The 11,504-nt window shown below is 42.3% G+C and overlaps 1 long non-coding RNA gene across 1 annotated transcript; it reads right to left on the bottom strand.

Annotated features, from left to right (window-relative positions):
• Positions 1–264: 264 nt before the first annotated feature.
• On the bottom strand, positions 265–10,675 carry LOC129533026 (uncharacterized). The gene is made up of 3 exons (XR_008679029.2): positions 10,479–10,675; positions 9,514–9,598; positions 265–317 (listed from the first exon to the last, which is right to left on the bottom strand). It is a non-coding gene; the product is annotated as an uncharacterized lncRNA (long non-coding RNA).
• Between the last annotated feature and the right edge of the window lie 829 nt (positions 10,676–11,504).

Here is an 11,504-nt window from a genome sequence, read left to right as displayed (position 1 = left end):
TAAAGGTTTAATTAGTTTACCAATCCAGAGGCTGAGAAGTCCGAGAACATGGTGCCAATGATATGATTGGGCTGGGGGAGGTCTCCAAATGCTGGTGGGACCTTGACTTCAGCCGGTGTCCAGGTTCTTGACACTGTCACAAGAAAAAATTCAAGGATGAGTCAGAAAATAGTGAAAGATTTACTGCAAAGAGAAAAGCACACATTCAAGAAAGGAGAATTGAGGGTGTACTCAAGAGAGTCAGTAATACAATGAAGTTTGGGGCTTCTACCTTTATGGGGTTCTTTAACCAAGGGCTGGAATATTCATGAAGATTCCTGGAAAAAGATGAAGATTTCTCAGAACTGTGGTGCTACCCATTTTTACCCCAAATATGGGTGTTCCCAGAACTGTCATGGCATCAATGGGTGTGTGAGTGAGTATGTTAATGAGCATATAATGAGGTCCTAGGTGAAATCTAGGTCAAATCCCGTTCCATGTTGGGTCCAGTTGGTCTTAGCCAGCCTGGCCCACATCCTGGGTTTTAGGGTCTTAGCAGCCCCTAGCTTCTGCAGCTATTTCAACAGTTTCCTTTTGTTAGTCATGTGAAACTGATGCTTAGAATTTTCTATTCTGTGAACACCCTGTATTTTTCCTGTCTCACCAGCATCTTGTGGGGGCCTTCCTGCTGGATCACAACATGGTGGGAGGCATCACATGGCAAGACAGAGCAAGCGTGTCAGCTCAGGTCTCTTTTCTTCTTATAAAGCCGCCAGTTCCATCATGAGGGCCCCGCCCTGATGATTTTACCTAATCCTAAGTACTTCCCAAAGGCACCACCTCCAATAAACATATGAATTTGGGGATTATGTTTCTAACATGTGAAATTTGGAGGACACACTCAAACTATATCAGGGCACACTCAAAGAAGTGACAAGGCTGATTAATGGGTAAAATGTTCAATTTTTTTAAAATCTAGGGATTTGTTTCATTGTTATCGAAATTCACTGTCTTAGTCAACCTCAGGCTGCTATAACACAAATACCATAGACAACTGGGTGGCTTAAACAACCAACATTTATTTCTCACCATTCTGGAGCTGGGAAATCTGAGATCAAGGCACCAGCAGATCTCATGTCTGGTGAGAGCCCACTTCCTGGTTTGCTGGTGGCTGTTTTCTCCTTGAAGCCTCACATGGCAGAGAGGAGAGACGCAAACTCTCTCATATGTCTTCTTTTAGGGACACTAGTCCCATTCACGTGGGCTCCATTCTTATGTTCTCATTACCCACCACCCCACAAAGTCCCCACCCCCTAATACCATCACCTTAGAGGATAGGGTTTCACCATAAGACTTTGGAAGGAAACACATCCAGTCTATAACACCAGCTCATCTTTCCCAGGTTAAGAGGAAACAAACTCCCCCATTCAAGCACTAAAACTGGATAATCTTAGAGACTGCCTTGATGTGACAACTTCAGATTTTCAGTAGCATCAAAGTGTCTTAGTGTTTGCCCTAAGACTTCAAACAACTCAGAGGCTCTGCACACTTTAGGAAAAAAATTTTATATCAAAACTATATGTTATTAACTACATCTTACTACAAAACTAGTTTGCATATTTTAAAATCAGTGGCACAATTGGCAAATTTGAATAAGGTCTGTAGATTAGTTATAAAATAATAATGTTAGTTTACCAGTTTTAATAATTGTACCATAGTTTCTGTAAGTTATCAACATTTGGAGAAACTGGTGAAGGCTATACTTGTACTATTTTTGCTACAGCTTTATACATTTGAAATTATTTCAAAATGAAACATTTTTGGATTAAATTTTTTTTCTGTGAGTGCTAATTTCTCTATATGTAATTGGCATCTTTTGAGTAAAACTTACAACTTTGCCCTTTTAAAATCCTTAATTTTATGGAAATCACATACTATGGGAAGGTAAAAATAAAGAGTGATAATCTCAGTTATTCTATATGTGAGCAAGAATCAGGGAATGCTGGGAACTTCCTGCCCAGAGACCCAGCTAACTTTCTTCTTTTTTTTTTCTTTTTTAGAGATGGCGTCTCACTGTGTCACCCAGATGAATGCAGTGGTGTGATCATAGCTCATTGTCACTTCAAACTCCTGAGCTCAAGCAATCCTCCTAGCTCTCTGCCTCCCTAGTAGCTGGGACTATAGGCACACACCACTCTTGGCTAAAGTGCTGAGATTACGAGCATGAACCACCATGGCTGGCCTTGACAGTCTTAATAGTTTTGAACAAAGGGTCCACATTTTCATTTTGCACAGGGCCCAAATTAGGTAGCTGATCCTGGCTGAAGGCACCTTCAGTACCTATAAGGTTTCATCCAGGATAAGATTTTATAGACACTACAGCCTTAAATGCCTAAATCCCTGCCACAGTCCCAGTCCCTTTAAGCTGGAAAGTGAGACTCCAGCCTCAAGGTTGTTTATCATTTACCTAAAAAGTCCTTAGTGAATGTTAGTTCCCATCCATTTCCCTCATTCTTCCTCTCTCTCCTCCCCATTTTCCATCCTTCCTTTCCCCTTTCTTCTCCATCTTATTCTCCTTTCTTCTTCCATTTCTTCCCCTTCTAGTTCTCCCACTACCTAAACTATTTTTCCCGCCTCATTCTGCCTCTCCTCCCCTATTTCTGATGTTTCAAATTTCCAGTCCTTTCTTTTTTTTTTTTTTTTTTTTTTTTTTTTATTATACTTTAAGTTTTAGGGTACATGTGCACATTGTGCAGGTTACATATGTATACATGTGCCATGCTGGTGGTATATCTCCCAATGCTATCCCTCCCCCCTCCCCCCACCCCACAACAGTCCCCAGAGTGTGATATTCCCCTTCCTGTGTCCATGTGATCTCATTGTTCAATTCCCACCTATGAGTGAGAATATGCGGTGTTTGGTTTTTTGTTCTTGCGATAGTTTACTGAGAATGATGGTTTCCAATTTCATCCATGTCCCTACAAAGGACATGAACTCATCATTTTTTATGGCTGCATAGTATTCCATGGTGTATATGTGCCACATTTTCTTAATCCAGTCTATCATTGTTGGACATTTGGGTTGGTTCCAAGTCTTTGCTATTGTGAATAATGCCGCAATAAACATACGTGTGCATGTGTCTTTATAGCAGCATGATTTATAGTCCTTTGGGTATATACCCAGTAATGGGATGGCTGGGTCAAATGGTATTTCTAGTTCTAGATCCCTGAGGAATCGCCACACTGACTTCCACAATGGTTGAACTAGTTTACAGTCCCACCAACAGTGTAAAAGTGTTCCTATTTCTCCACATCCTCTCCAGCACCTGTTGTTTCCTGACTTTTTAATGATTGCCATTCTAACTGGTGTGAGATGATATCTCATAGTGGTTTTGATTTGCATTTCTCTGATGGCCAGTGATGATGAGCATTTTTTCATGTGTTTTTTGGCTGCATAAATGTCTTCTTTTGAGAAGTGTCTGTTCATGTCCTTCGCCCACTTTTTGATGGGGTTGTTTGTTTTTTTCTTGTAAATTTGTTTGAGTTCATTGTAGATTCTGGATATTAGCCCTTTGTCAGATGAGTAGGTTGCGAAAATTTTCTCCCATGTTGTAGGTTGCCTGTTCACTCTGATGGTAGTTTCTTTTGCTGTGCAGAAGCTCTTTAGTTTAATTAGATCCCATTTGTCAATTTTGGCTTTTGTTGCCATTGCTTTTGATGTTTTGGACATGAAGTCCTTGCCCACGCCTATGTCCTGAATGGTAATGCCTAGGTTTTCTTCTAGGGTTTTTATGGTTTTAGGTCTAAGGTTTAAATCTTTAATCCATCTTGAATTGATTTTTGTATAAGGTGTAAGGAAGGGATCCAGTTTCAGCTTTCTACATATGGCTAGCCAGTTTTCCCAGCACCATTTATTAAATAGGGAATCCTTTCCCCATTGCTTGTTTTTCTCAGGTTTGTCAAAGATCAGATAGTTGTAGGTATGCGGCGTTATTTCTGAGGGCTCTGTTCTGTTCCATTGATCTATATCTCTGTTTTGGTACCAGTACCATGCTGTTTTTGTTACTGTAGCCTTGTAGTATAGTTTGAAGTCAGGTAGTGTGATGCCTCCAGCTTTGTTCTTTTGACTTAGGATTGACTTGGCAATGCGGGCTCTTTTTTGGTTCCATATGAACTTTAAAGTAGTTTTTTCCAATTCTGTGAAGAAAGTCATTGGTAGCTTGATGGGGATGGCATTGAATCTGTAAATTACCTTGGGCAGTATGGCCATTTTCATGATATTGATTCTTCCTATCCATGAGCATGGAATGTTCTTCCATTTGTTTGTATCCTCTTTTATTTCCTTGAGCAGTGGTTTGTAGTTCTCCTTGAAGAGGTCCTTCACATCCCTTGTAAGTTGGATTCCTAGGTATTTTATTCTCTTTGAAGCAATTGTGAATGGGAGTTCACTCATGATTTGGCTCTCTGTTTGTCTGTTGTTGGTGTATAAGAATGCTTGTGATTTTTGCACATTGATTTTGTATCCTGAGACTTTGCTGAAGTTGCTTATCAGCTTAAGGAGATTTTGGGCTGAGACAATGGGGTTTTCTAGATAAACAATCATGTCGTCTGCAAACAGGGACAATTTGACTTCCTCTTTTCCTAATTGAATACCCTTTATTTCCTTCTCCTGCCTGATTGCCCTGGCCAGAACTTCCAACACTATGTTGAATAGGAGCGGTGAGAGAGGGCATCCCTGTCTTGTGCCAGTTTTCAAAGGGAATGCTTCCAGTTTTTGCCCATTCAGTATGATATTGGCTGTGGGTTTGTCATAGATAGCTCTTATTATTTTGAAATACGTCCCATCAATACCTAATTTATTGAGAGTTTTTAGCATGAAGGGTTGTTGAATTTTGTCAAAGGCCTTTTCTGCATCTATTGAGATAATCATGTGGTTTTTGTCTTTGGCTCTGTTTATATGCTGGATTACATTTATTGATTTGTGTATATTGAACCAGCCTTGCATCCCGGGGATGAAGCCCACTTGATCATGGTGGATAAGCTTTTTGATGTGCTGCTGGATTCGGTTTGCCAGTATTTTATTGAGGATTTTTGCATCAATGTTCATCAAGGATATTGGTCTAAAATTCTCTTTTTTGGTTGTGTCTCTGCCCGGCTTTGGTATCAGAATGATGCTGGCCTCATAAAATGAGTTAGGGAGGATTCCCTCTTTTTCTATTGATTGGAATAGTTTCAGAAGGAATGGTACCAGTTCCTCCTTGTACCTCTGGTAGAATTCGGCTGTGAATCCATCTGGTCCTGGACTCTTTTTGGTTGGTAAACTATTGATTATTGCCACAATTTCAGCTCCTGTTATTGGTCTATTCAGAGATTCAACTTCTTCCTGGTTTAGTCTTGGGAGAGTGTATGTGTCAAGGAATGTATCCATTTCTTCTAGATTTTCTAGTTTATTTGCGTAGAGGTGTTTGTAGTATTCTCTGATGGTAGTTTGTATTTCTGTGGGATCGGTGGTGATATCCCCATTATCATTTTTTATTGTGTCTATTTGATTCTTCTCTCTTTTTTTCTTTATTAGTCTTGCTAGCGGTCTATCAATTTTGTTGATCCTTTCAAAAAACCAGCTCCTGGATTCATTGATTTTTTGAAGGGTTTTTTGTGTCTCTATTTCCTTCAGTTCTGCTCTGATTTTAGTTATTTCTTGCCTTCTGCTAGCTTTTGAATGTGTTTGCTCTTGCTTTTCTAGTTCTTTTAATTGTGATGTTAGGGTGTCAATTTTGGATCTTTCCTGCTTTCTCTTGTGGGCATTTAGTGCTATAAATTTCCCTCTACACACTGCTTTGAATGCATCCCAGAGATTCTGGTATGTTGTGTCTTTGTTCTCATTGGTTTCAAAGAACATTTTTATTTCTGCCTTCATTTCGTTATGTACCCAGTAGTCATTCAGGAGCAGGTTGTTCAGTTTCCATGTAGTTGAGCGGCTTTGAGTGAGATTTTTAATCCTGAGTTCTAGTTTGATTGCACTGTGGTCTGAGAGATAGTTTGTTATAATTTCTGTTCTTTTACATTTGCTGAGGAGAGCTTTACTTCCAACTATGTGGTCAATTTTGGAATAGGTGTGGTGTGGTGCTGAAAAAAATGTATATTCTGTTGATTTGGGGTGGAGAGTTCTGTAGATGTCTATTAGGTCCACTTGGTGCAGAGCTAAGTTCAATTCCTGGGTATCCTTGTTGACTTTCTGTCTCGTTGATCTGTCTAATGTTGACAGTGGGGTGTTAAAGTCTCCCATTATTAATGTGTGGGAGTCTAAGTCTCTTTGTAGGTCACTGAGGACTTGCTTTATGAATCTGGGTGCTCCTGTATTGGGTGCATATATATTTAGGATAGTTAGCTCCTCTTGTTGAATTGATCCCTTTACCATTATGTAATGGCCTTCTTTGTCTCTTTTGATCTTTGTTGGTTTAAAGTCTGTTTTGTCAGAGACTAGGATTGCAACCCCTGCCTTTTTTTGTTTTCCATTTGCTTGGTAGATCTTCCTCCATCCTTTTATTTTGAGCCTATGAGTGTCTCTGCACGTGAGATGGGTTTCCTGAATACAGCATACTGATGGGTCTTGACTCTTTATCCAACTTGCCAGTCTGTGTCTTTTAATTGGAGAATTTAGTCCATTTACATTTAAAGTTAATATTGTTATGTGTGAATTTGATCCTGTCATTATGATGTTAGCTGGTGATTTTGCTCATTAGTTGATGCGGTTTCTTCCTAGTCTCAATGGTCTTTACATTTTGGCATGATTTTGCAGCGGCTGGTACCGGTTGTTCCTTTCCATGTTTAGCGCTTCCTTCAGGAGCTCTTTTAGGGCAGGCCTGGTGGTGACAAAATCTCTCAGCATTTGCTTGTCTGTAAAGTATTTTATTCCTCCTTCACTTATGAAGCTTAGTTTGGCTGGATATGAAATTCTGGGTTGAAAATTCTTTTCTTTAAGAATGTTGAATATTGGCCCCCACTCTCTTCTGGCTTGTAGGGTTTCTGCCGAGAAATCCGCTGTTAGTCTGATGGGCTTCCCTTTGAGGGTAACCCGACCTTTCTCTCTGGCTGCCCTTAACATTTTTTCCTTCATTTCAACTTTGGTGAATCTGACAATTATGTGTCTTGGAGTTGCTCTTCTCGAGGAGTATCTTTGTGGTGTTCTCTGTATTTCCTGAATCTGAATGTTGGCCTGCCTTGCTAGATTGGGGAAGTTCTCCTGGATAATATCCTGCAGAGTGTTTTCCAACTTGGTTCCATTCTCCGCATCACTTTCAGGTACACCAATCAGACGTAGATTTGGTCTTTTCACATAGTCCCATATTTCTTGGAGGCTTTGCTCATTTCTTTTTATTCTTTTTTCTCTAGACTTCCCTTCTCGCTTCATTTCATTCATTTCATCTTCCATTGCTGATACCCTTTCTTCCAGTTGATCGCATCGGCTCCTGAGGCTTCTGCATTCTTCACGTAGTTCTCGAGCCTTGGTTTTCAGCTCCATCAGCTCCTTTAAGCACTTCTCTGTATTGGTTATTCTAGTTATACATTCTTCTAAATTTTTTTCAAAGTTTTCAACTTCTTTGCCTTTGGTTTGAATGTCCTCCCGTAGCTCAGAGTAATTTGATCGTCTGAAGCCTTCTTCTCTCAGCTCGTCAAACTCATTCTCCATCCAGCTTTGTTCCGTTGCTGGTGAGGGACTGCATTCCTTTGGAGGAGGAGAGGTGCTCTGCGTTTTAGAGTTTCCAGTTTTTCTGTTCTGTTTTTTCCCCATCTTTGTGGTTTTATCTACTTTTGGTCTTTGATGATGGTGATGTACAGATGGGTTTTCAGTGTGGATGTCCTTTCTGCTTGTTAGTTTTCCTTCTAACAGACAGGACCCTCAGCTGCAGGTCTGTTGGAATACCCTGCCGTGTGAGGTGTCAGTGTGCCCCTGCTGGGGGGTGCCTCCCAGTTAGGCTGCTCGGGGGTCAGGGGTCAGGGACCCACTTGAGGAGGCAGTCTGCCCGTTCTCAGATCTCCAGCTGCATGCTGGGAGAACCACTGCTCTCTTCAAAGCTGTCAGACAGGGACATTTAAGTCTGCAGAGGTTACTGCTGTCTTTTTGTTTGTCTGTGCCCTGCCCCCAGAGGTGGAGCCTACAGAGGCAGGCAAGCCTCCTTGAGCTGTGGTGGGCTCCACCCACTTCGAGCTTCCCGGCTGCTTTGTTTACCTAATCAAGCCTGGGCAATGGCGGGCGCCCCTCCCCCAGCCTCGCTGCCGCCTTGCAGTTTGATCTCAGACTGCTGTGCTAGCAATCAGCGAGATTCCGTGGGCGTAGGACCCTCCGAGTCAGGTGTGGGATATAGTCTCGTGGTGCGCCGTTTTTTAAGCCGGTCTGAAAAGCGCAATATTCGGGTGGGAGTGACCCGATTTTCCAGGTGCGTCCGTCACCCCTTTCTTTGACTCAGAAAGGGAACTCCCTGACCCCTTGCGCTTCCCAGGTGAGGCAATGCCTCGCCCTGCTTCGGCTCGCGCACGGTGCGCGCACCCACTGGGCTGCGCCCACTGTCTGGCACTCCCTAGTGAGATGAACCCAGTACCTCAGATGGAAATGCAGAAATCACCCGTCTTCTGCGTCGCTCACGCTGGGAGCTGTAGACCGGAGCTGTTCCTATTCGGCCATCTTGGCTCTCCTCTCTCCAGTCCTTTCTTCCATCCCTCCTTCCCTTTCTATCCTACCCATACCCACCCATATTCCCTGTTCAGGGTGAGGCCTTTGAGAGCTGGTGCCCCAGGAGCTAGTGTGGCCAGAGACAATAAGTCTCGGTGCTTCAACTAATGCCAACTCTAAGATCCCAGAATGACCAAACTTGGGCTACTTTGGTCATGCAGAGATGGAATCAATTACTGTCTCTTGACTTTTCCAATCTACATTTCAAATTTTTATTCCCTACTTTCTGTTAATTTCATATTGAATCCAAGAAAAATCCACCTTTGGGTGTCTTGAAGAGCAATTTACCTCTTTCAAATGAGCTGAAGGCTGGGTGCAGTGGCTCGCACCTGTAATCCCAAAATTTTGGGAGGACAAGGGAAGAAGATTGCTTGGGCCCAAGAGATCAAAATTGGCCTGGACAACATAGCAAGACCTTGTCTCTAAAAAAAAATAAAAAAATTAGCCAGGTATGGTCGTGTGTCACTGTAATCCAAGCTACTTAGGAAGCCGAGGTGGGAGGATCACTTGAACCTGAGAGGTCAAGGCTGCAGTGACCTATGATGGCGCCATTGCATTCAAATGTGGGCAACAGAGTGAGACCCCTGCCAAAAAAAAAAAAAGAAAAGAAAGAAAAAATAAAACAAAGAAAGAAAGAAAGAAAAGAAAAGAAAAATAAGAAATGATTTGAAAATAGGTCTGAGGGAAAGGAAATAGACTGGAGATCTCTCAAACTCCTGAAGTCTTGCAAATTTGGAGAAGGCAAGGTTACTCTGTAGTCTATCCTGTCAGCATAAGACCTTAAGTGTGCTTATTCATGCTTACATAACGTATCACCAGAGGTGGCTGCATCTCGTTAGGGTCTCCGTGCTCTTCATAGAAGGTGCTGTCCTCTTTTTTCAGAACCTTGCTAAACAGCAGAAAGGTAAGGATTATAAATCTTTGCTGGCAAAGCTCAAACAAAAACAAACAAAACCCATCTGGGGGTGGTGCCAAATCCAATGGCAGCAGCAGCTCTTTATTTGCCCAAGCCCCTGCCCATGTGGGAGTCTGGTGATTTCGGTATGAAGAACTTTGATCCCTTTCAGTAAAATCAAAACACATTGGACAGAGGTGTCATCTGGGTTCACACAAAGGAATATCTTTTCTTAGTTCAGACAGAGTGGGAAATGAGCTAATCAGAGTAGGTTCTGGAAAAGAAATCATATTATTTTCATGGCAGGATGCATGGGAAAAGGAAAAGGCCCTTCAATATTGTTTGTTTTATTTATTTTTACAGAACAGTGGTTTTCTAGAAGCAGAGAAATTGTTGTGGGATAAAGAGAGAGAATAATCACTTTGTTGGATCAGGTGACCAAAAATGTTTTGCCAAGTTAAGTAAAGGGCGAGTAGCCTTTGGGGTACAGTGGCTCATGCTTGTAAATCCAGCACTTTAAGAGGCTGAGGAAGGGAGATCACTTGAGCTCAGGAGTTTGAGACTAGCCTGGGCAATATGTACCCTGTCTCTACAATTTTTTTTTTTAATTAACTGAATGTGGTGGTATGCACCTGTAGCCCCAGCTACTCAGGAGGTTGAGGTGGGAGGATGGCTTGAGCCCAGGAGTTTGAGACCCGAGTGAGCTATGATTGCACCACTACACTCCAGCCTGGGCAATGAAACGAGATCCTGTCTCAAAAAAAAATTAAAAAGTATGAGTAGCCTGACAATTTGTTAGGGTAACATAAACTGCTGTAAGAAATAAATCCAAAATTTCTAATGTTAATTAGCAAAATGAAAGTTTTTTTCTTACTCATATAAAGGACCAATGCAGGGATGCCTTGTCACTCAGTAGCTTCCATAATGATTCTGCAGGGCAGGGTCTTTCCTTCTTCTAAATCAACTGCTTTCTAGGGCCGCAGAGTCCTCTGAAGTAAATGGTATAAGAGAGAATGAAGAAGCCTCACCTACTTCTTAAAAACCATCAGCCCGGCCAGGTGCAGTGGCTCATGCCTGTAATCCCAGCACTTTGGGGGGCCAAGGCAGGCAGGTCACTTGAGGCCAGGAGTTTGAGACCAGCCTGGCCAACGTGGTAAAACCCTATCTCTTCTAAAATACAAAAATTAGCCAGACGTGGTGATGCACGCCTGTAATCCCAGCTGCTCAGGAGACTGAAACACGAGAATTGCTTGAACCTGACAGGTAGAGTTGCAGTGAGCAGAGATCACGCCACTGCAGAGCCTGGGCAACGGAGCGAGACTCTGCCTCAAAACAAACAAACGGCTGGGCGTGGTGGCTCATGCCTGTAATCCCAGCACTTTGGGAGGACAAGGCTGGGGGATCACAAGGTCAGGAGATCCAGACCATCCTGGCTAACATGGTGAAACCCCGTCTCTACTAAAAACACAAAAAATTAGCCGGGTGTGGTAGCACTCACCTGTAGTCCCAGCTACTTGAGAGGCCGAGGCAGGAGACTCGCTTGAACCAGGGAGGTAGAAGTTGCAGTGAGCCAAGATCGTGCCACTGTACTCCAACCTGGGTGACAGAGTGAGACTCCATCTCAAAAACAAAAAACAAAACAAAACAAAACAAAAAACAACAAAACAACAAAAAAACCATCAGCCCAGCCCAAATGTCCATTGATGGATGAGTGATAAATGAAACGTGGTCTATCCACACAATGGAACAAGATGTAGCCTGAAAAAGGAAGGAAATTCTGACACTTGCTGACATGGGTGAACCCTGAAGACATGCTAAGTGAAAGAAGCCAGACACAAAAGGACAAATACAGTATGATTCCATTTACATCAAGTACCTGAGATAGTCACATTTATGGAGA

The sequence above is a fragment of the Gorilla gorilla genome, chromosome 3, assembly GCF_029281585.2.
Source record: "Gorilla gorilla gorilla isolate KB3781 chromosome 3, NHGRI_mGorGor1-v2.1_pri, whole genome shotgun sequence".
Taxonomy (NCBI): Eukaryota; Metazoa; Chordata; class Mammalia; order Primates; family Hominidae; genus Gorilla; species Gorilla gorilla.
Note: the sequence above shows the minus strand (reverse complement) of the source record. Positions and strands in the feature narration are given on the sequence as shown.